Source organism: Poecilia reticulata, chromosome 14 (assembly GCF_904066995.2).
Source record: "Poecilia reticulata chromosome 14, P_reticulata-male-v2, whole genome shotgun sequence".
NCBI lineage: Eukaryota > Metazoa > Chordata > Actinopteri > Cyprinodontiformes > Poeciliidae > Poecilia > Poecilia reticulata.
The window spans coordinates 22,106,329-22,128,385 of record NC_088843.1 but is presented as its reverse complement, the minus strand read 5'-3'; the positions used below and the strand labels follow the sequence as shown (position 1 = coordinate 22,128,385).

Genomic DNA, 22,057 nt, shown 5'->3' with positions numbered 1-22,057 from the left:
CTAGGACATTTCTGATCTTGAAAAGTCAAAAAATTTGCAAGACAAAAATTTTCTGAGTTTCAAATGTTTTTTTCCCCGAACAAATCAGATTAATCTCAAACTCTTTTACTTTTTTCTCATTAATATTCCATTTTCTGTGACCAATGGCCCTAATTTACTATGAGTCATTAGAATGTGGATTATATTCTGATTTATTGAATGTGGCTCTATTCACATAAACCACATGTACATGTTTTATAATCTAATGCATTCCTGACCCAATAATAATAATAATAATAATAATAATAATAATAGTTAAACTCTGGAGGAGTTTTCTCTGCGTCCGTCTTCAGAGTCGACCGGTCCTGATGAGGAATTAATAATCTGGGCTGAATTTCTTCCTCTCTGCCTCCTGTAGTCTGTGTGGGATTGAATTAAGCCTTGGTTGTATTTATGAGTGAAAGATATGAATATTATTTAGGTTTTAATCATTCATGATGAGTCGCTGAGCTCAGAGACACCGGCACCCCTGGAAATTACCGCTTCACCTCAGAAGCATGAATTATCCAGCAGCTTCCCATCAGCTGTGTGTGTGTGTGTGTGTGTGTGTGTGTGTGTGTGTGTGTGTGTGTGTGTGTGTGTGTGTGTGTGTGTGTGTGTGTGTGTGTGTGTGTGTGTGTGTGGGTGGGTGTTCAGGTGTTCTCTGTACAAAAAGGCACTTTGAATTACCTTGTTGCTGAAAATGTGCTATATAAATAAAATTACAATCTACTAATGAGATCTTCACCATCACATCCTCAGTTTTCACTTTGATAAACTGTGGGATTATTTTATTTACCCTACTCTGTAAATAATGACGGGCAACCTGGAAAATATTTTAATTAATTAATTATATTTTATTTTTTATATTTATTAGTATTTTATTATACATTTATTTCTTTTTAAATTTGTTTTGTGCATATTGTTATGTGATTTATTTACTTTTAAATTAATGTAAATCTTTATTTTTTTATTATTTATTTGTGTTTATATGTATATATTTTGTTTCTTGCATCTGGGTCTGAATTCTTGTGATGCTTCTTTATTTTTTTTGTTTAATATTTAGGTCAGATTTAGATTACTTATGCTTCAACACTTGCATTATCATTTTTTTTAATCAATAATATTTAACACTTTAAATTGGAACAGCTCGTCCACAAAATGACTGATTTCCAATTGGGGATCAATAAAGGTAAATTCTGATTCTGGTTTGTTGTCTTTACATGTTTATTTTACAGAAAATAATAAAAGTTGCTGTGAAATCAGCAGAAGTCGATGTTGGGTGGATGATTTCAGGACGCTGCAGGAGGTAAACATAATTATTTGGTCTGGATCTGAAAGGTGCGGCCGGTTCGTTTCCAGGTAGCCTGGATGGAAACTGTTAAAGGTCAAATCTGTGACGTTGGTCTGAACAGTAAACATAAATGATTCATTCTTTAATTTCCTAATATCTTAGATCTTCCATATCTTAAATAATTGCATTAATGCAAACATTTGTGAATTGCTGCTCCTCTGAGTCATTCTGATCTCTTCCTCTGTTGACATGTTTCATGTTTTCATCTGGAAGGAAAGCAGGTCAATCTGCTGTTGGTGTTTCCGCCAGAACCGGTCTGAACCGGACCGGTCTGAACTGGACTGTGCTGGCCGACTCCTCTAACAGTTTAACTCACCATAAATCGCCGGTTTCCTCTGACTGGGTTCAGTTCTCCTCAGCGTCGGCATGCTGGGCCTCGTTTGGCCTCATTATGGTGAAAACAAAACCCACGTCTGAAGATTCAGAGAGTTTGTCAGCAAACAAGTCATGAGGATCAGAGCAGGCAGAGAAGAACTGGCCACAGGTTCTCAGAGGAAACCATGAAGAGAAGATCCACTTCCTGCTTACAATAAGACAAACCACTCAGTCTTCACACAACAAGCTTTCCAGACCAATTAAGCTGCTTATTGCCCTTCAAAACTTCAGCTGGTGCAGAAATCTCAGGTCTTATTTTCAACACTCTTTACTATCATGTCTTAAAACACATGTTTTAAAGACACATGGAGCCATTTTATAGCATAATAACTGAACTATGTGACCTTCGCTTGTTATAAAAAAAACTACACACATCAGATATTTAAAAGAAATGTTACTTCTTGATTTAATTGGTTAAATTGGGCTTCTGTCTCTTTAAGAAACTCCTGCTCTTTCTGAAGCTCCGCCTCCAGGAAGTCATCCCAACATGGCTCCTCTATTAACCCTTTAACAACGTTTTCACCAGTGCGGCTCTGAGCAGCAGCTCCTACAATGAGTTCAGCAGCTGTTTGCTAATTGCTGCGGGCTAGTCTGAAGGAGCTGAGTGGGGGAGGAGTTGTGTCTCAAAGGCAGGGAGGGAGAGGGGAATTAGGTCCAACCAGCTGAATGGTTGCCATGGAGATTAAAGGATTTCTCAGAAAAGAATGAAAGGATCGAGATTAAACTTTATGACATAATGGGAAGATTTTAAAAGAGTCAATTTTACACGTTTCTGCCCCTTTAAAGTCAGGATTCTGCAAAAAAAAGAAAGAAAAAAAGAAAGAAAGAAAGAAAGAAAGAAAGAAAGAAAGAAAGAAAGAAAGAAAGAAAGAAAGAAAGAAAAAAAAAAAAAACAGATTTTTTATCTTCTCTTGAAGCTTTCTATGTTTTCCCGACTGAATTTATAAAATATCTGGCTGTGACTTTAACATGAAGGCCAGTGGTTTCTTTCCGTTTTTGTTCTGGACTGAGACGAACCGAAGTCAGAGAAGCAGAGAGAAGTTCGGGCTGAGCTCTTCTTCAGCCCTCTTCAGTGTTATTAGCCGAGCGGCAGAAAGCCAGCGCAGTAATTAGCTTCCCAGGGGCGGCGTGTTTAGCACCGATAAGCGCCGCTCGGGCTGGAGAGCAGAGGAGCTGCTGGTTATCTGAGCAGAGCAGAGGAAGAGGAGGGAGAGGAGGAAGGAGCTGCTGAACTCTGCAGACTGAGGGGACAGGGTGGAGGTCTGCATGCTGCTGCAGCCTCCGTGCTGCTGCTGCAGCATGCAGACCTCCACCCTGCTGCTGCAGCCTCCGTGCTGCAGACCTCCACCCTGCACCCTGCTGCTGCAGCCTCCAGGAGGAACCGGAGCGGGCGGGATGTTCCGCTGCTAGCCGCGGTAAGCATCGCGTCTTCACGCCAGCATCATTATTCATGGTGCGTCGCGGCTGCGGAGCGGCTCATGACGCAGTGCTCGTCAAGATGCGCCTGTCGACTGAGCCTGACCGCCGTGTCATATGAGGAAGAGGAGGGAGAGGAGGAAGAGGCTGCTGGGAAATCAAGCTGAGGTCCGGATGGTTTAGAAGCGGGCTGGACAGAAAACCCAGACCGGTTCTGGTTCTGGTGCACAGCAGCTGATTACTGTGAGCTGCAGAAAGTGATTTTTTTAAATTAAAAATAAATATTATTTTATTTGTTCAAACTGTCACGATAGTTTAATGTGAGACAGATCATTGCTCTCCTCCTCTGTCAGAAACAACCAATCAGAGCCAGGAGGAGGATCTTAGCGCTGTCAAGCATGCTTGTGTACACGCTGCTCATGCTGCCACTCTTTCCCTCTGCTATGATTCATCTGAAGACCTTTCTGTCATATTAACTGATAGTATTTCCCCCTCCTGACCACTAGGTGGAGACACGCTGAGTCCAGGTAACTAAGCCAGTCAAAGTCTCAGGGGAGTCACGGGGATCAGGACGCCTTTTGATCAATGAACTGGAGAAATGTTCCCCGATTTCCAAACTTTTTCCAAAGTGCCTCTTGTAGTCCCAGTTTTCAATGTGGCAGCAAAAAAGCATCAAACCCCAGAACGACGTCGCCTTGGAAACTAGGAGAGACGAAACAAACCAAAATGATCAAATTAAACTGAAGGTCCAACAAATCATGACGACATTTAAACCTGGAAGAACCACAGAGAAAAACATTTTTAAAAAATGTAAAAGTTTAACCTTTTAGATGGTTTTGTAAAACTTTGGATGTGAAAATATGTTTTCAAATTTGGTTTTTGTAAGGTTTTATGCAAATGTAATATTAAATATACTATTTTGTGAAAGTGTTACACAAAAATAGTACATTTCATTGATTTAAAAACATTTTATTTACATATACAGATAAACAGAGATCCTGTTTTTCAAGTTGTGTCAGTTTGTGCCTCTTAACTGCAAACTTTCTCTCCAATTTTAGGTGAAAGCATTTGTCCACTTTGTCTGAAATAAATGTGTTGAAATCAGAGGTGAAAGTAGTTTTAAATTCTTGAGGGTACTATGACAAAAAAAAAAAAAATATATATATATATATATATATATATATATATATATATATATATATATATATATATATATATATATATATAATTTTTTTTTTTTATAAAATATCTGTATATATGACGGAGTATATATACAAAAAAATAAAGGGAACACTTAAGCAACAAAATATAACTCCAAGTAAATCAAACTTCTGTGAAATCAAACTGTCCACTAGGAAGCAACACTGATTGACAACTGGGACCCTCGTCGGGTCAATCAGTGTTGCTTCCTAAGTGGACAGTTTGATTTCACAGAAGTTTGATTTACTTGGAGCTATATTTTGTTGCTTAAGTGTTCCCTTTATTTTTTGAGAAGTGTATAGTGTATATAAATATATATATATAAAGCTTAATTGTTACAAAATAAAGCTGTATTTCCTTCAGCCCACTGGCTGCAATGTTGACACCTTGAGATGCCATGAGACCTAAACTCTGAACATCATGACATGAAGTGCATCCCAGTTTTCCACGTCTGGCATATAACCATTCATAAACTGGTTCTTTTGATCCTGTGCCTGCCCGTTGCCATGGCAACCTCCTGCGCTTCACAAGCCGACCAGAGGTTTAAAAAAAACATAACATTCAGTCCGATACGATATTAGGTTTGCAGGTTTGATATTTACTTTGCGATTATTAATCAGCGCTCCCCTGAACACAGTGGTGGTTGATTAGTTAAGTCGTGTTTTAGATTGTTCTTGAAAAACTAGTCAGTCACGCTCCCCTCTCTTGCAGGTACTGCGTCCAACGCTAAATCTTTTAGGGGTACGCAGTACCCTGCCGTACCCCCTTACTTTCACCCCTGGTTGTAATATTTAAACACAGAAGGGTTAAATTTCTTTCAAATTTCAAATCTGCTGAAGAATGTAAAAAAAAAAAACAACTTAAAACTTATAAGAAGGGAACAAGAAGTTTGTGTATAACGTCTCCATAGTTCAGCTCAGACTGAAATCAGGGTTGGACAGACGGAGCAAATCTTTAAAAAATAAGTGAGACACAAGAGGAAAGGTGAGAAGCTGAAGCGGGCAGAGCGGCTCTTCATCACCTGGACTGGCTGATTGGAAAGCTTTTCACCCGGACAGAGAGCAGCGCAGTGGGCCGCACTTCAGGAACACGGAGCGGGGGAACGCTTCAATCAGCGCAGCGGACCAGAACCGCTTTCAGGTCCGAAACACTGATTCTGGGTTTTACAGCTGACGGAGCCAGATGGAGAGCGGCTCCTTATGCAGCCACTCAGGAACCCGGCTGGCTGCTGGAGCCTCCAGGAAAACAACCAGGATCTTTAAAGAGTTAACAGCCTGTAAATCAAACCTTAAAGGCGTTAAAAGCAGGAGGAGGCGGAACGATGGGATTCATTTTGACTTGTTCCTTTTTCAACTTTTATAAGCGGTGGGACTTCAGGGTCGAATCACGGTTTAATCGAAAACTGCGTCTACAAAATAAGCAACATTTTCAATTCAAATTGCATTTTTCCTGCTAAATAATATTTTTTAAAATCTGGAGCAAAGTTTCAGGAAATCCTGATCATTCAGGGATCTTCTTTAGAAATGTCGGCGCTAACATTAACATTAGCTGCTACATGTCTAGCATTGAGATGCTATTTTAGGCTAGCATAGCTTCACTAATATAATATGCTAGCTCCTTTTAGCACAACTTGAACACAACAGCAGTCTTTTCCGGCGTCCAATCAGATGTTTAGAAGCAGAAATTAAACCCCGATTGGCAGAGAGATGCAGTTCCATCGTCCATGACTGTAAATAAATAAAGATGAATCATTTGTTATTTTCAAAATTACCTACACTAATATATCTTTTTTTTATATTGTAAAACAGTGTGAATGTTTCTATGACAGTACAGTAAAGTGATTTTTTAGTATTTAGCTGCATCATAAACACTCTAATGTATTTATAAACTATGTATTTTATGTTTTTGTGTCCTTATAATAGTATTTGAAATGTTTTTATGTATTCGGTGCATCACTTTGGTCCTTTTGATCATTTAAGGTGCTTTATAAATAAAGCTGGATTGGATGAACACCAATAGCTGCTCAAAAATTTATGTTGAAATTAAATTTTGAACCTAATTTGATGTCGCTGAAGTGGCTAGAAGCTAATGGGACTGTGGAGTGATGTTTTTAAATACTGTAGTGATGAAAAAGTAATAATTGTTCAAAATAGATACATAAAGTTTGACTGACCGTGTTTGAATTTATAATCTCTTGATAATCTAACATCTGATTAAAGGTAAAAACATAATAAAAGTTTTTTTTAATTCAGGCTTTGGGAGTTCAAATGTAACAGTGTTTAGGTTGTAGAATCCCACTAGCTTTATGTATCAGTGCAATGGGGAAATAGCGCCCCCTCTCTGTGTGGCTGGTTATATACTGCTGGCTCCTGTACTCAGTGCCAGTCTGTGAAAGCTGCGCGAGAGGTGAGTTGCATTATTCAGCACACCGAGTAGTTAAATGTTAGCAACAGATAAAACATAATTTTTATTGACTTAGATAAATAGTGTGTAATTGATATTTACTTGATACATGCTTGGCACCACTTTTTGTACTTTTAAATCAATGATAAAACACTTAATGTGCTAAGTTAAAAAGCTAACATAACGCTCGCTCTGTTGTAGTGTGCTGATTGAAGCTGAGCCGTTGCACTGATTCGATCCCCGATATGTTCTCATTCAGGAAATAAACAGCAGATCACCCAGAAACTCCTTGTCTTCATTAAAAAACTACACAACGCAGAGTCCAGGGGTTACTTGGGCCGGCCTGGTACAGTGGAGTGAAGCAGAACCCGGTTACACAAACACTCCTGGACTGAAGTGGAGAAAGTTTTTCTTCTAAGATCCAGCAGAAACATCAGGATGAGTCCAGGTTTGTTCCTGCGGTTCTGCCAGGTGTGGATTAGGCTGACCGGCACATTTCACTGATTCAAACCTTTAATTAATCCTGACAGGATAACCATAAAAACAGAAAAAGGATGTCAGGCACAAACTCAGTCTTTTGTCTCCATGGTTTTGCAGAAACATTTAAAAGTAAAAGTAAATCCCACTCGTTCCGACGCCTCCCTCAGCATTCTTATGCAGTCTGAGCTGTTTTCATATTCATTGTTCTCTGATCTCATTGTCTTCATGCATATTTTTATTTATTCATTGGTTTTGGGCTGAATGAGGAATCGCCCTGCAGTAAAATATTTATTAACCTTTCTCACCTCAAGCTGCAGCAAAAACTCTTGGGCTGAGCAAGAACATCGTTAAGAGAAAAAGAAAAAAATGTTTTCACGAGGAAGGAAACGTTGCAGTGATGAATTTTGGAGCAACAAACTCCTGGAAACCATGAGGACCAACATGTTGCACCGTCTGAAAGTCCAGTTTCAGTTCAGAAAGAGAAGATTCACATTTTAAGTCAGAGTGGAGGGAGAAGTCTGGCTTTGGGTTCTGTCTGCTGTTTGAGACCTAACACACCGGCACCCTGCCCAGGGTTTTAAATGTGACGTGTGGTTATGTGATACAAACTGTAATTCAGTTTTTAATTTATATTTAAATTTATTCTTACAAAAAAAACCCTTAAAAACACACAGTTTAGATTCAGGAGTTTTCAGATACACGCTACGTTGGGATGCTGCTAAATTCATTCTTCCTGTCTTTCTCTCCTTTCTTTTCATCTGTGTGTCCATTACAAGTTCAATAAATTCAAATAAATGTCTGATAAAGCATCACATTTATAAGAAGTGGAGCATCATGGAGAACGCTGCTTTGCTCAAATCTGTTGGCTCTCACTGGGAAACGTTAAAAAAAAAAACGTTTCTGCTCCCGTTCTGACCGGCATTATTACTCAGCATTTTACATCTGTGTCAATAAGTCATCCATTCATCCCAGCTGATTCCTCATTTAGGAAAGCAGGAACGTTGTTTACATATCAATATATGATGTAACTTACGTAAAGGATGAAAATAAGAAATTTAAACAATAATAATAATAGTACATTTTGCATTTTGATAGCCCCCCGATGTGTGATTTGTCCTTCTACAGAAATCTTTCATAAAACATGTAATAACCATGAACATTTTTCTGTTTTAGAACTAAAACTGTGATTACCATCAGATTGTGTTACGTCATCATCCAAAAAGCTCTTTTCTCTCTGAAAGGTTTGTTTTAAGATGAGCTGTAAAGTCAAAGTGAATGTATTTCTGCTCCATCCTGTCAGGATTTGCTGGTTTTCTGGATTTCACCTTTTAAGCCTCGTTTCTGTTCTCTGAGTCAGCGGCACGTTGTTCTCCTTCACGCCGCTTCCTGTGAGCAAACGTCGCAGCAGCTTTCTCCGATCTTAATTACGATGAAATATTGCATTTACAACAAACGTCTGTGTCGGCGCTGTAAGGAGCAGATTTATGTGTCTGGGATTTTCTCTGCTGTTTTATTGGGTCTGGATGTGTGTGTAATTAGTTCAGGGTTTTCCAAACAGCCTGGGACCTGCAGAGAAGAAGAGTCGGGTCCAACATAGCGTCGGCGAGATTCACCGTAACCCACGGCGACGTATAGATGCCAGTGGAGAGTTCAGGTGAGGGGAAACCCTCCAGTTCTGCAGAAGATAGAGTCACATCGGTTTTACTCCGTTCTCCTCCAGGCTCACGTTGTTCTTCTAGTTTTTAGAGGACAGGCGAGTGGATGCTCCTCATTAGAGGCTTTTTATAATTCAGATTTTAATGAGTTAAAATGGTTCTGAGTGGAACCGTGGTATTTGTGTGTTTCTGGTACACCCGTAAATCTGACAAACATCATCTGCAAACAATACAAACATGAAACCCTGAAAAACTGAGCGGCACTTTGCACTAATCTGAGGAATAACTTCGCATTAAAGCTCTAAATGTTTTTGTTGTTGAGCTCATATGTCAGTTTATTCAATAATTTAGCAGAAAAAGGGATCCTGAACTGAAAATGTTGCATATTTATTTAAATAGTTTGATTAAAATGAAATTAACTTGATTTAGAATGTTTGTTTTTTCTGAAAATGTTAACACAACATAACTTTCCTCAAAAGTTTTCCTAATATTTCCAAATCTAACAATTTAAAACCTTAAAAATAATTTCACATAAAGATAATTATTTGTAATATGTGAACCATTTTCTGCTAAGATGATCTTTTTCTTTTGGATTTTTTATTTATAATCTAATAACAATGTTTTTTTTTTCAACGCAATAAGATTTTACAAAACTTATTTAACAACAAGACTTTGAATCAGTGGAGCCGAATAACACTAATACTAGTACTAACACTAATGCCAGCATAAAGTGCTGTTAACAGTAATCAACTGAACTTGATTTAACTCTAATGAAGCATTTTGAATGAAGCTGCTGTAAAAATGCGCAGAAACAGATTCACTTATTGATTATTGATTCCAGTGAAATCAGAGAGGAAACAGAAAAATCAAATCCCACAACCAGGAACAAACCGCGGCGCAGACTCCATTGATCACTGACAAATATAGACAGATATTTATTTAAATGTTTATCCGAGCTGCAGAGATCATTTATTCGGCTGAGATGCACGCCACCTCTGTAAAAAGAACAAACAGTTTGTGCCAGACAGACGCTGTGAAGGTCACATAAGATGAATCTGCCACCCAAATAATGAGTTTGCCATTTACGGCTTGATGAATTGTGATGTAAACAAATGAATGCAAAACAGACAGTTTTTTTTTTCTAATGTTCTAAAATTCAATTATTTCTCTGGAGTGAAGTGAAGAGGAGGTCTGTCTGAGGTCTGATGCAAACGGACAGACAGAGCAAACGCTGTTCTACCTGGTAAACCTGCAGCTCTCATGACCTTTACAAGGTCATTTCCTCTAACTGGAAGCTTTGCTGCAGAAGCGTTGAGAGGGAATCTGATGCGGTGAATCCGTTCAGCTGCTTTGTATGCATGCGTGTCCGTGCGGCCTGCATGCATAATGCAGAGCACAGCAGATTGTTTAGCGATTCCTCAGCAGCGCCGCGCTGCCGCCCTCTGTGAGCGCAGCGGATCGAAGCGGCTGGAGGACGGGACGCAGCGGGAGAGGACGCTGCTGTCGCGACACTGAGCTGAGTCCCGCCGGCAGCAGACGGCCAGGTGGCAGCTGCCACGGCTGGACTCACCTGCAGGCGGCAGGCAAGGCCGGGTGAGGTTTAAACACACCTGGATCCGATTTATTTACTGAACTGATCCGAACGTCTCAGGTTCTACAGACATTTGTAATTCTCCTTTGACATGTTCAGGAAAATGATTTAGATTTTAATAAAATCCATTTAATTTACGAAGAGTTTCATGAAGACTGCTGAGCAGAGTGTTGGTCTTCACTCGGTCTTGGTCTTGATTTGGTCTCGATACACTCTGGTCTTGGTCTTGTCTTGGTCTTGGGTTAGGTGGTCTTGACCACAACACTGGTAGTTTTTAAATACTGAATGATTGATAATTTGATCAGTTGCTCAGCACTCGAGTAGATTTTCTACCAAATACTTTTTTTACTCTTGGATACCTGTAAATCTGCTAACTGATTAGAAACCAGCATTATGTCACGAAGAGCGAGATTGTTGACCAAAAAGCAGACCGGAGCGGCGGGTCTCAGATAGCATGAGATGCTACATGTAGACTATCAGTGTCACTTTTATGACATCATCACTATGTAACTCTAAATCAGGTAAAAAAATAAAAATAATTAGACACATGATCTAAAAATGGAGGACGATTTGCCATTTAGCTAAACTAATTGATAAATATTTACTTCTCCTTCCCGCCCGGTACGTGTAACAGAGAGGAGTGTTAAACTCAACGCCAGTGTCAATAATCAGAAGAAAGGAGTCCAGAACTAGCTGGTGCTAAAGCTAACCTAGCTTAGCCACTGAAAAACCCTTTGTGATGTAAAGAGAAAAGATGTGCACCAACTGTTCAAATCACTAAAAGAAGAGAAAGAAGCTCGACTCTTGTTAGAGGAAATGCCTCCATTTTAATCAGCATCCAAACAGGAAGTGACATGTTTTACCCACAACCAACGCCTCTTCTGCATAGGCTGGTTTGGATAAACACTACATGAAAACTAAATTTGTATATTTATTCATTTCTTTTATCTTGTTAATCTGTTGAAATGAATTTGATGGTTTGAAACATTAAACTTTGGGAGAGAAAAAAAAAAAGCAATGCTGAAAATGTGTCGGGAGATGACGGCTTTGTGTCTGATTCTGAAGAAAAGGCAAATATCTTTTTATGAAGAGAGTCAGGCCATCGCTGCCCATCATTTCACATTTCCGCGTTTAACTGAAGCGATTCATTCCCAGGCTCTCTGCCTTCATCTTAATTAACAGCAGAGAGATAAAACGTGCCTCCGAGGGCGATTCATCCATAATGTGCATTAGAATAATTCTCTTTTCATAAAAACACAGGACCTCAGCTGATTGGCTTTGCACCGCCAGCCTTTCATCAGCCGCCATGCAGTGGAAAACCGACACAGAGCGTCGGACTAATAAAAGGATTTATTCACTTCAATTTCCCTCTTACTCTGAAAATGAACGAGTTCGTTATGTCCTCCACATTAGATATCACCTTTTTTAGACCAGAGGTTCAATTTAATCTGATGGAAACGGAGCTGAAGCTTAGAGGGAAAAAAAAAAAAAAAAACATTTCCTGTGATTAGAAGAGTCACAGCGAAACGTCCAGATGTTAAATGGACTTCAGCAGCTAAATGTTGCCATAATTATGAGCTTGTGACTTCATTTCCTCTCATTTATATGAAGGTTATTATAGAGGACCTGCTAAGAATATATAAGGAACTAAATGTGTTTGTTTCAGTTAATTGATCAAATTAATTAATGATTTTAATGCAGTTAATCATCTTATTAAATAAAAAATTATGATAGGAAAACAAACATTTAAGTTTGGAACTAAAAAGTGAAACTAAATATTTAATTTTCTGTAGTTTAAAAATAAATATTTAGTTTAACTAAATATTTAGTGTCATAACTATTTAATTTGCCAGCTGAAAACATAGCATAAATATTTAGCTCTAAATTAATTCGTTTAAATAAATACTTATTTTTCTAACTGAATATTTAAATTTGCAAGCTAAAATGTTTTGACTAAATATTGAAATTTGTACCTATTTAGTTTGCTAACTAAGTATTTGGCTCTAAATTAAATATTTATTTTAACAGAATATTTAAGTTGCAAGCTAAAACATTTGTTTGTAAACTAAATATTTAGTTTGGATCAATGATAAATCATGAATAATGTGCTTCCTATAAATCTAGACTAAAACCACCTGTTAGAGTTGCTTTTTAAAATGAAAACTAACCATCTTTTAAATGTGTAATAATGTTTAAATTGCTGATTTTCATGTTTTTATGATTTTACTTTGAACTGCTTTACAAATAAACATAAATGATTGATTGATTACATATGAACCCAGTTATTTCCCAGAAGCAGAACCAGTTTTATGATCAACTCTAACGGGTGAAAATCATCCAAGGTCATGCTCTGAAAACATTTATGTTACAGTTAAGCAGCCATTTAAGGATGCGTTAATCTTAATGGTGCGTAGAGCACCTCTCTTTACGAGATCCGTGAACAAATGACTTGTTACAGGAACTGAGTCCCGGAGCGGCCGGGAGCTCGTAAAGAAACTCCAGCGATGATTACACAGAGTGATGGAGACCAACGGCAGCGCAGCGGTGATCGGGTCGTCATGGTAACGAGTCACAGCAGCCGACTCTTTATTATCCAACTAGGATTCAAGCTACTTAAAGAGCCACAGCGTTAGAAAACCAAACAAGGCTGCAGGCTGATGCTATGATCTTATCCTGTAATCGGAGCTGTCAGCAGTACTACACACACACACACACACACACACACACACACACACACACACACACACACACACACACACACACACACACACACACACACACGCACACACGCGCACACACACACACACACACGCACACCCACACACACACACACACACACACTGAGGCTGTTCCTGGTTCTTCAGAACCGGAGCAGTCTCAGGTTCAGGCCCATTTGTGCAACGCAGTGTGACACGGCGCTGACATGAGGCTGACTGCAGCCGGAGACCCAGAAGGAAAGTTCTGGATGAAAACTAAAAACAAGATGTGATCCAACAAAACATTTCAGTACTGGAAGCCATTTACATCTTAATTTTATTTAAGCTTTGGTTCTCTCAATTAATTTTACAGCACTAGGTCCAAAGTGTGGTCCGGGGGCCATTTGTGGCCATTGAAAGGATTTTGTTTGGCCCCTGACCACAAGTCAAGAAATTTGGCAACAATTTGGCCAATAAAACAGAAAACAACTGATGAACCAAAAACAGGAGATTATTTTCTGTTTTTTATTTAATAAGTTAACCGCCTGAAGCCTTTTTATGTTTTGGATCTCTAATGATGTAAAGATTTCATTAAAAAAAGTGTTTAATGTTGAGCAGGCTCTTTGTTTATAACAGACAAAGTTTCTAACCAGAATCTTTGTATTTATGTGTTTCGGGTACAACCGTAAATCTGAAGCACAAGCTAAGCCCGCTAACAACAGCGACAAAGCCACTTCTCTGGTCCCACTGGGGAACAGAGAAGTGGTAATGTGATTGATTGTGTTCAAGTTGTGCTATAAGGAGTTAGCTTAGCAGTGAAGCTGTGCTAGCCTAAAATAGCATCTCAATGCTAAACACACAGCAGCTAATGCTAATGTTAGCATCCACATCAAAAAACAAGCTCCATGAATGATCTGAACTTCCTGAGACTCTGTAAAGGTAAAAACTAAAATAAGTTTGATTCTCAGATGTTTGTTTATTCAATAACTTGACTTAATTTGAAAATGTAACTTATTTTGTTGTTATATGGGTTTTAATTCATTATTTTTCTGAATTTGTCTTTAGAAGAATATAACTGAACACAAACAAGTACAGATTTTATGAAGCAGTCTGTAGATCTGCTGGCAGTCTGTGCAGTAAAATGTCGTTTTAAAGCGTTGTGTCACCGACAATTAATCTATAAATCCAAAGCAATTAAAGCGGAATAAATCACATGAAGTGGAGGCGGCTTGGTCCAGTGATTAATAGAAATAAGACGTGTTTTCAGTGTAGAGCAGGGTGACTTTGTCCAGATCTGTTTGTGTGGCGAAGGGAAGCGTGACCAAACCGATGTGAACGCCGCTAATCTGGTTTTCCACTCAGCTCTTTTGCCTCCTTCACCTTGAAATGGGACGGGACATTTCCTGACCAGCCAAATCAGCCTGACGACGGTCACCGTGGCAACTAGTAACTCAGGCCGGTTGTGCTCTTAATGCAGAAATTAGCAGCACTTCAGTGGGAATCCAATCAGAACTAAAGAGAATTAAATCTAAACGGTAGGAATCTGTTCAAATTCAGACCAATCTTCTCAACAACCAATTAAAACCAGATGAAGATCAAACTTAGTTTGGTGAACTGCCTTCACCACATTCAGCTACTTAAGAAAACTTAAAACTTTACTGACTCACTTTATTTTGGTTTATAAATAATTTGATAGACCGTTAAAGAGACAACATCGTTCCTCTTTATAGCACAATAAAGTAACTATGTTACCATCAGTTTTTAATAATATGGCTTAAAAAAACTTTACTTCCTGATTTAAGGCCTTTAAATTGGGCCTCTGTCTCTCTGAGGAGGAGCTGCGCCTCGAAGGCGGGGCTAGGTCCACCCAGGCGTTTTGTGGCTGAATACTTGCCATGGAGATTAAAGGATTTCTCAAACATGCGTGAAAGAATCAAAGCAATACTCCAGGTTTGTTTCTGATGAGAATAGCATTATGGTGGAAAGCTTTAAAAATGCGATTATGTGATTCTGGCCCTTTAAGGTCGAGATGTTTCTGCTATGATGTGAAGCTGATTGGCAGTTCTGGGTTTCTGGGCTCAGAAAAAAGGAGCAGAACTGCTTTTAAACGGACCAGAACCCGTCGGAACTCAGCATATTACTGCAGGAAAGCAGCAGCTCAGAATCATGCTGAGGAAACTTACAGACCAGAACCAACAGAACCGTCCAAAGGTACTGGAGCTAAAACGAAATCCAGATTTACTTGAGTAACATGCACTATAATTTAATGCAATTAATAAAATCATTTAAAAACATGAAGAATAAAAGACTGAAACTGTCAAAAAAATAAAGCTAGAGATCATTTAAAAGCTCAGAAGATTGAGGAAACAGGACAAAATAATTAAAAAACAAATATTCTCTTCAGACTGTCAATCAAATGTATTATTTCAGACGTCGTCCCGTTAAAGAACACCTGTAGCTGATGCGTCATGGCAAGTTTGCTGAGTCATGGCGGCAGTGAGCGCGCTGACTCATGAAGGCGAGGAGACGCCATGACTCAGCGTTTCATCAACACGCAGTCAGACTTCCACAGGAGCCGCTGTCCAGGCTGACTCACCGCAGACGAGTAGAGGGCAGAGCAGGTGATTGACAGTGCTAAACCCCGCCTCCTGTCTCTGATTGGTTGTTCCTAGTTAGTACTGGGAGAAGGCAGAGGAGATCCACTTCTTCTGATTATTTATATTTTTGCCAAATTTAGAAAGTTTGTTTTATGTCCATCAACCTTGATCAATGCAGTTCTTCAAAATGCAAATAAACAAAAGATTACAACTGGAGAGTCTCCAGCTGCATTTCCATCGACCATATAACTGCAAAATTTGACGTTTCAAAAATAAATTCTCTCAATGGAAGCACAGCAATTTGACAAAACTTGTGCTGCAACTAAAAGTTTTGGTTCTGGAATCTACTATCAAAGATTTATTTCACAAAACTGCAACGGAAACACTTTTTTTCTGAACAACCGGATGTTACTACTGGCAGAAACAACAAAGATGACGACGACAGGAAGTAGTTGGAGGATGATTGTGCTGCAGGTTTCTTAATGACTTATTCACGTTTCTTATATTGGAAACATGATTGTGAAATTGTGTTTTTTTGGTTTTGTTTGTTTTTTACATTGGTGGAATATTGACAAAGTTTTGAGTAAATTCAGGCTCTGATTAATAAAAATAGATTTAAATACAGATCAAGTCATTGATTAATGACAGACTGGAGCACATGGAGCAGAGGGAATGAAGAATGTTCCCGTTTCTCATGTCGGGCTGTGAAACGGGCCAAATCAGAAAAATGAAGCCCATTTGGGTTTTTTTGTGTTTGATTTGTTGCAGCTCTGCCGCTCGCCCGCTCTCTCTCTCTCCCTCAGCAGCACAGCTGTGTTCCTGTCACTGACTCTGATAACGCCAAATCAAACGCCATCTGAGAGTTAATGTAACATCCCGCACATCAAGCTGGCTGAGATCAATAAATTAAACGCTGTATAATTCCTGAAACCATCCAAACTTCTCTGGATTTCAGAGTCGCTGCTTTGCTATCGAGACGTTTTGGTTTCAGTGTCTGGTGGAAACATGAGCGATGGCAGCAAAGTTCAAAAACTGACTCAGTCTTTGAACATTAATGTTGTTGAAAATGTTTTAAATCTGCATGGAAACCATTAAAACTGTTTTTCCCCTTCAGAAGCCAGATGGTGGATTTCAGAAGGGTTTAGTGGAAACGACGGTTGGACCAACATGGCGACACCAAACCCAGCAGCAGAACCTCGGCTACCAGAACATCCGACACATTTTACAACGTGTCGGATGTTGTAAAAGATTATTATTATATCAAACTCCATAAATCACCTCCATGTCAACCCACTCACCACATTTCTGGCTCCAACACAAAACTTTACGCTGAAGAAACAAAACACTCATCAGACCAAAACTGGAACTAAACATGAGTCCAACACGAGTAAAGACACAGATTTTATTTTATTTTATTGTTTGTTAGATCAAAACAATCTGATGCCTGCAGTCTTCAGTTAAACAACCTTTAACAGTCGGTTTCAGATCAGCAGTAAAATGGTGAAAAAGATATAAAATAATGCACTTAAAGTTACTGAATAAAACTAATCACAATATTTAAAACAAGTGAAATTCTGGCTCAGTTTTTGAACCTTGAAATAAATATTGTAATGATTTCCAAAGCTTACAGAGAAGACTGTGTCCAAAGTCTGATCTGCAGAATGACTTCACCGTCATGATTGGTGGCTATTCTACTGACTCTGGTTCTGTTCGGTCCAGCCAGCGGCCCGGATTTGACCAGATTTGACCTTATATTGAGCTAAAACCTGTAACTACAGAAACAACCGGCTATAAAATGTGTCAGTCACTAGACTGTGTTTGATTCTAGCACCAGTGAAGGAGACCTTGGAGGATTTATTCCGGTTCTTTTCCTGTTTTGATTCGTTTCTTCTGGTTCTGAATGAAGCCGCTGGACTGGACCCAGCTCACAGACTAACTCTGGCTCTGGTTTCAGATTTCATTCTGGTGCTTTTCCTCACCTGCTAATGAGAAGGTGTCGAACTCAGTGGTTACCGTGGCAACGGGCACATTGTGTCCCAGGTGACGTTTTGCCTTCCGTTGTCCTCGTCACACTTAAAGGTTTCAGATAAATAAACGTTAATATCAGGCGGAAATGGTCAGAATAAATATAAAGATGAGTTTTTAAAAGATATTTTATTTATTCAGATCAAAACAATTTGTCTTTTCTTTATCTAAAATTATCTCTGGAAAAAACCTGGAAATTTCTGACCTCAGAAAGTTTCAGATTTGCAAGAAAAATAAAAAATGTTGACATTTATCTCAGAAGTCTTCTAGAAAAAACTTGGAAATTTCTGAGCTCCAAAGGTTGAACATTTTGAGAAAATAAAATCAAATTTTGAGATTAATTGCAGGAATTTTCTACAAATGTGAAAATTTCTAAGCTCCTAATGTCAAAGGTTTGCAGGAACAAACTCAGAAATGTTCAGATAAATCTAAAAAATTGTCTAGAAAAAACTTCAACATTTCTGAGCTCCAAGAGTAAAAAATTTGCAAGAAAAAACCTAAAAGAAATTTAGATTAATCTCAAACATTTTCCAGAAAAATTATGGAAATTTTTGGGATCTAAAGGGAAAAAACTCCCAAGAAAAAGCTGAGAAATTTTGAGATTTCTGCCACAAAGTTTCTAAAAAATACTTGGAACTTTTTGAGCTCTGAAAGTTGAAAAGTTGCCAGAAGAAAACTAAAATTGTTTAAATTTTATCTCAGAAATGTTTTAGGAAAAAAATGAGAAATTTTCTGATCTCATAAAGCTGAAAATCTTTTACTTTTGTAAAAATTCAGAATTTGAAAAGGCCAAATAAATTTCCAAGATTTTTCTAGGAAATTTCTGAGATTGATCTAAAAATTTCTAATGACGGGTAGAGCGGATGGATGGAGCGGCTGATGGGAGCCAATGGAGGAGTTTTGCCTCTGGCTGAAGATCGGTGATCTGCTGAAAAGCTGAGACGAGCTGCCAGCATTTCAAATCAGCCGGTGGAATAATAAAACCCATCGCACATAAATTAGTGAGACATGCTGGATTCCCCTCAGGATTTATCTCTATGAATATTAAAGCAAATTCAGAAGGTTAAAGTTAGAAAGACGCAGGAAGAGGAGGAGAGCGGCCATGTTTGTTTATCTGAGAGGAATCAGAACATGAAGAAATGTTTTCCTGTTCATTAAACTTGTCATGTTTTATCACATTAAAACCAAAGTTATGACATTTACAAGAAGCAAACCATTACTAGATAAGCAGCAGGGTCAAAGGTCAGGCCTTTTCTTCAGATTATTCGGATTCAAGTTTGAAAATTGAAATTAAAAAACAAAAAAAATGTTTTGAGAGTAATTTTGAATGTGTTTGCCATAGATGAATCTGCTGTGGTGTTGTTTTCTGTATTGTAGATTTTAGTTTTGAAATTATGATTTAAGATATTATAAAATTCTATTATTTAAGATTGAATTTTTCTTTCAAATTTTATGCTTTTCAAATTATTTTTTTTTACATATTTTATAGTTCAATTAAAATGTTCAGATTTCATTTTTTTAAATTTTATTTTTCCTATTTTATTTTTTGAAACTAATCCTTTTTCACATTTAATTTTCTCGATTAATTTTTTTTTTCCCCAAACTGCAGTACCACAGTTCTTCCCAGAGAGGGCAGCACTGACATGGTTTTATCATAAATATTGCAAAATTAAACAAATTTACACAAAAATGTCCAAATTTGCACATAAGGAAACATAAAGACAGAACCCTTAGGAACTGACTGAGGAAAATAAAAAGCTAATTTTCAGTTTTTCAGTTTTATCTGCTCCAGTAAATAAGTGCATCGATCTGCTGACTGACTGCAGCAGGCTGAGTGGATGTTTTCAGGCCGGTGCTGCAGTTGATGCAATCGGAGAGATATTACAGGAAACTGAAGACATCAGGAAGGAAAAGAGCTCCAAAGAGGGAAGAAGTGAAGGTTCAGGTTATCTTTGTAGAAAGGGCACCAAAAAAAAAAAAACCTTCATTCATATCTTTCGTCAGCCAGTTTCATGAAAGAAGCCCCTTCACTTTTCAACAGAATGCACATTTATCACAGGCCCACATTCCTCCAGCAGTGACACATCTCCTCTGCGTTATCGCGCTTCCCTTCACCTCTGCTATGCTAAGAAGCCCATTTGTATTCCGCAGCAGGCTGCGCTTATCTCCTCAGAAGACGTCCTCTGAACAGCCTCCATCCCACAAAGCCGACCCGGCTGACACCCAGTGGCACGCGGGCAGGCAGGGTTCAGGGTGTGTGTGAGGGGGGAAGTAGCCATCAAGGCTGGGACAGCCCACGATGCATTTGGTGGAGCGCCGCATCAACGTGTTTCTGCCAGAAGCACACGGAGAGTCGGAGAGAGGAGCAGGTTGTTGTTGATCAGAGGCTGACAGCATTACCGCTAGCTAACAGAGGAACTGGAGGCTTCAGGGCGGCTGCAGGAGAGAAACAGAGAAAAACAAAGCAAAATAAAGAAGAAAGAAGAAACTTCACATCTATTCTCTAAGGTGTCCCCCATAGAGAATAGATGTGAAGTGTTCACAAATTTGGTGCGTCGCTAATAAAAATTAGCGACGCACCAATTTGAAAATTTGGGTCGATATTGACATCTGATATTCACATTGCTGTTATGGCCAATTACTGATATTTATCAGTATTGTATGATTTTCACTTTCCTTTCAACTTCAGTGATAACGTCACCACCACTTCGGTTAAACTTCCCACAATCCTGTGCTGCATCACAAGTCGTGTTTTCTTTACAAATGAGCTGAAAACTTTGTTGAAAACAGTTTTACTTAATTAATGGAAATAATTAAGTCACAGTACTTAATTATTTCCATTAATTAAGTACTGTGACTAAAATTACACATGAATAAGTTTGTTCATGTGATAAATCATTAAAGGTGACTTATTATACTTCCTTAAACAGGTTAGGATCAGTTTATGGTCTACACAAAACATGTTCACACGTTTTTCCTACAGAATCATTATTAGGTCAAATGATTTTATTCTGCTCAGTTCTGCCTGATTTCACCTGCCTTAGGGTCTCTGTCACTTTAAATCCTGCTGGCCACGCCCCCAACTCAAAGTTTACACTCACAGTGAAAATGGCTGCAAACCGAAGTGCAATTGTACATCTCTGAAAAGCACAGGAGCATCCTGCACAACAAGAGGTCTCTGGATGGTGAGTCAACAACAAAACTCTTTTTATCCAGCAGCCATTGTAGGGCACAGTGTTAAGACTAGCTGAACAGACCTGCTGGAGGACCTGCCTGGTTGCTAGGTGACCAGGTGGGGTTACTAGGTAACGGCACAGTTCCTGCTGATTTGCGATGTTACATTCTGTAGGTTTTGGAAAAAATCTTATTTTCTAGTCACCAAAAACATGAAGTCATTGCTAAAAACTGTCAGGTGTTTTTTAAAGTGCTTAGTCAGTGTTTAGAAGCAGTTCAATCCAAATGCAAGAATAAATGTAAACTTTCCATAAAATGTCACCTTTAAAGAAAACACAGCCCTCCAATCACTTCCTGTTGTCTTCTTTGACATTTACAGCAGTAGTAACATCCAGTCATTGATCACATTAATCATGTAATCCGAAGAAAATGCAGTTTTGCAGTTTTCTGCACCTGGATATGAAGAATATGATTAAACGTGTGATTTTCCCCCAGACTGAGCCTGAAACCTGCCATTTCTTCACGTTGTGCGTCTCCAGCGGAGCTCATGACTGACGACGGCAGAAACCAAACTCCAATCCAGATGAAGGTTTGACACCGTCAGAGCGTTTTAATCCCGGTCAGCTTTTTCTTCCAAGCAAAGCTGATGTCAAGCTACATATTTTTATGCTGGAGGTCATGAAGTTTTGCACCCTGCTGTGTTTTTAAAAATAAAGACGAACAGCTGTTTTGTTCATGCAGAGACGGGAAAATGCTGCCAGTGCAGAAGCAAAAGTTCTGCTGAAACACGGAAAACGCAGTAATGGACTTTTCTTCTCATGCTCTGAATAAATAATTATTCAGACATTACTGAGGGAAGCTCATTATTTCTACTGAGAACAGTCCTGACATTGCTTCTCTTTCTTCAGCTAAATCATTTATTTTGTGATTTAGATGTGGAGAAACATAACAAGCAGGTGTAGCATTGTGTTATAAAATCAAAGGTGAAATTTATTCCTCCACCAAACAGAAGCGTCAGAGAAATGAGGATGAAGATGAAAGGCTGAGAATCACCGCAAAGATTTTCCTGAGGG

At 38.7% G+C, this 22,057-nt stretch overlaps 1 long non-coding RNA gene across 1 annotated transcript; it reads left to right on the top strand.

The window, feature by feature from the left end:
• The first annotated feature begins 328 nt into the window (after positions 1–328).
• On the top strand, positions 329–4,267 carry LOC145554883 (uncharacterized). Its single transcript, XR_014090923.1, has 2 exons — positions 329–3,162; positions 3,670–4,267. It is a non-coding gene; the product is annotated as an uncharacterized LOC145554883 (long non-coding RNA).
• The last annotated feature ends 17,790 nt before the right edge of the window (positions 4,268–22,057 follow it).